We start from the raw sequence: 3,102 nt of genomic DNA on the forward strand, positions 1-3,102 counted from the left end.
GTCTTCTCAAGGGAGGGAAAGTAGGCTCCTCCGGGAAACCAGCAGGAAATCTAAATAGAGTAAAATTAAAAAGCAAAAATTTAGTCCCGTGAAGGGAGGAAGAGGGTGGGTTCAGCTAGTACCTAAGCCCACAGTGCCCCAAGCTTTCCACATGCTCAACCCCTGAAGCTTCAGGCTGCAAGCCCAGCCCCACCAGCCGATGAGTCCAGGCTCCACAGCAAGGGTCGCCAGGGGCTGGATCTCCCTTAAAGAAGGCCTGGGCTCTGGGATCAGAGTGCCAGGGTCCCAACCCCCTGCTCTACTTCTGACTGTCCCTAGGCAAATATAAGTATAGGGCTGACCCAGCCCATATGGCCATAGGCAATGAGGGAGAGACATAGGACATACTGGCCTAGAAGATCAGAAGAATGTAAACAAGCCAGGAAGCTCTAAAGCAAAGGAAACCAGACACCAACAACATCCACTGCGGGAATAAAAATAAGAGCACACAGTCTGTGAGCACGGATTCTGGGGCAGATTCTGTTCACTTAACCCTCTCAACAATCTCATGTGATGGGCACTTAGAGTAGCCCCATGTTATGAAAGGGAAACTGAGGCACAGAGAGACTAAGCTGGTGAGCAATGGGGCTCTGTGTGCCCTCCTCACTGCAGAGTCAAGATGTAAACCCAGATTTCCCTTAACCACATGCATTCTCCAAGAGCCTCAGCCAGAAGTGCACGTTCTACCAGCACCCACCCCCACTCCCACAGGAGAACAGGATGGCTAGGGTGGCAGTGACAAAGCCTGGCTGTGTCCAGAGTGGCCTAGTGCAGAACACTGTTTTACATCACTGAATGATCTGGAACGGCTGCTGGGCACTGCTATGGCCTTCACCCAGCCTGGTAGGAGGGCAGCCAGCTGGCCACCCCTGCCCCCATTCCCACAGGGCTTGAAGACCCAGGAGCCCTGAAGGGGTGGAAACAGAACCAACCTCAGCCAGAGCCCCTGCCAGCCCTGCCAGGTCCGGTCCACACAGGCCAAGACAGCAGCAAAGAGTTAGAGTCAGGCATTCTGTGAACCACCTGCCCAGCCCAGTCCCCAGTGGACTAATAGGTAGGTTGCTCTGGGCAGCTCTTGGGGGTCTCCTCTCTAGGGACAAGGTCAGTACCATCCCCACCCCCACAACCATAACAACTGCAGGAATGCTGTCCAGGAAGCCTCCCACACACAAGGCGCTGCCTGGGCTGCCCTGGTGAGGACTGCAAGGCAGTATGTCCATTGTAGAGATCAGTTAACAGAGATCCAAAGAGAGGAAAGGCCCTCCCCAAGACCTTGAAGCCACGCAACAATGGAGGCTGGACTCACACTGCTGCAGGCCGACTCTGGTCCCACATTCTGAAAACTGGGTGGGCTTTTCTCAGAAATAAATCCAACTCTAGTTTGCTGAACCCAAGAGAAGGCAGACTCCAAGGTAAGGAGCAGGGCAGGGAGGAGTGTGCTTATTTCACTGGCAGAGAAGGAGGGCCTGAGCTAAAGCCCAGAGGTTGTAAAAGTACAAAGGTAGTCGGGATCTGTTCCAAGAGCCTAGGCATGTGTGGCGAGGAGTTGCAGGGGAGGGGCTGCAAGGGCGGGCTTGGGCCCCTAGGGGGAGGGGCTCAGAGTGGGACCCTTAGAGTCCGGTTTATGCCCACTGCACCTTCCCCTCTCCCCCAACATCTCCCTGGGGATGAGAGAAGCACTTCCCAAACTGGCTGCGACCTCTGGCCCATCCTGCCTCTCTCACGGCCTCAGTTTCCTCATCTGTAAGCAGAGACCCTCGTCAAAGCTGTCTACGAGGCCCCGCCCCCAAGAGGTCCTGAGACTTGGAAAACTGCCTGTGTGTCCCGCCAGGTACGTAACGCCGGACCCTCCCCATCCCCAGCTCCGCTGCCTTCCGCAGGCCGGCCCCTTAAGAGGGTGAGGAGAAGCAGCCCACACCCCCCTCCCCCAAGGCCACAAAAGGCAGCGTGGTCAGTCTGTAGTCTTCGGGCTGGAGAACCCACGCTGAAGCCTGAAACCCCACCGTTCACAAGGCTCTCCTTCACGCAAAACACTGCATTCAAAGGGTCGAACATGCGCGAAGGGCTGAGGGTCCTTGCAGAGGCCGCGTCCAAATAAGGGCGGAGCCAAGGTCACGCTCACCCCCCCACCCCCACCTCCCCCGACGGGGCCCCATTCAGGACCCCGGGTAGCGGCTCCCCAGGACCCGAGAGCAGAGGGGCCGCACCCGAGACGGCAGGAGAAGAGGAGGTGCATGGACCGGGAGTGGCGGGGCCGCCGCGCTCACCGGGCCGGCGGGTCCGCGCAGCAGCGCAGTCCTGGAAGCCGCGTCAGGGGCTGGGCGCAGTGGGTGCGCGACTTGCCCAGCCAATTACCTGGATCACGTGACGCGGCAGCGCCGGCCGCTCGAGAGCGCGCGCCCGGGAGACTCCGCGCGTCGTGACGTCTCTGTGTATGCCCCGCCCCTTCACCCGCTGGCGCTGTCCGGGGTGCTGACGGCCCAGGCCCGCCTGAAGCCTCCCCGGCCCGGGAAGAATGAAGATCCCAAAGACCTCAGGGCGGGACAACTCCGTATGGCTGGGACACCTGCTATGCTGCTGAGCCCCTGGATCCCAGTGTCCTCAAACGAACACTAAGTAAAATGTACCAGAAAATAACCAGCCATTTGTGTGCATGGGAGGATAGTTTCCGTTTTATTTCCTGTAAAACTGCATGCTACTAAAAGTATCATTGTCGGGGCGCCTGGGTGGCTCAGTCGTTAAGCATCTGCCTTCGGCTCAAGTCATGATCCCAGAGTCCTGGAATCGAGCCCCGCATGGAGCCCAGCATCGGGCTCCCTGCTCCGCGGGAAGCCTGCTTCTACCTCTCCCACTCCCCCTGCTTGTGTTCCCTCTCTCTCTGTCAAATAAATAAATAAAATCTTTTTCTTTTTTTAAAGTATCATTGTCTTAGGGTTGTTTGAAGAAAAGACGAGATAATGCATATAAAGTGCTTATCACAAAGCCTGATACACATTTCACCCTTCCATTGTCCCAGTGATGAAGACCTACACTGGCTTCACCTCCCTGTTTGCCACAAACAAT

The sequence above is a fragment of the Neomonachus schauinslandi genome, chromosome 6 (genome assembly GCF_002201575.2).
Source record: "Neomonachus schauinslandi chromosome 6, ASM220157v2, whole genome shotgun sequence".
Classification (NCBI taxonomy): Eukaryota; Metazoa; Chordata; class Mammalia; order Carnivora; family Phocidae; genus Neomonachus; species Neomonachus schauinslandi.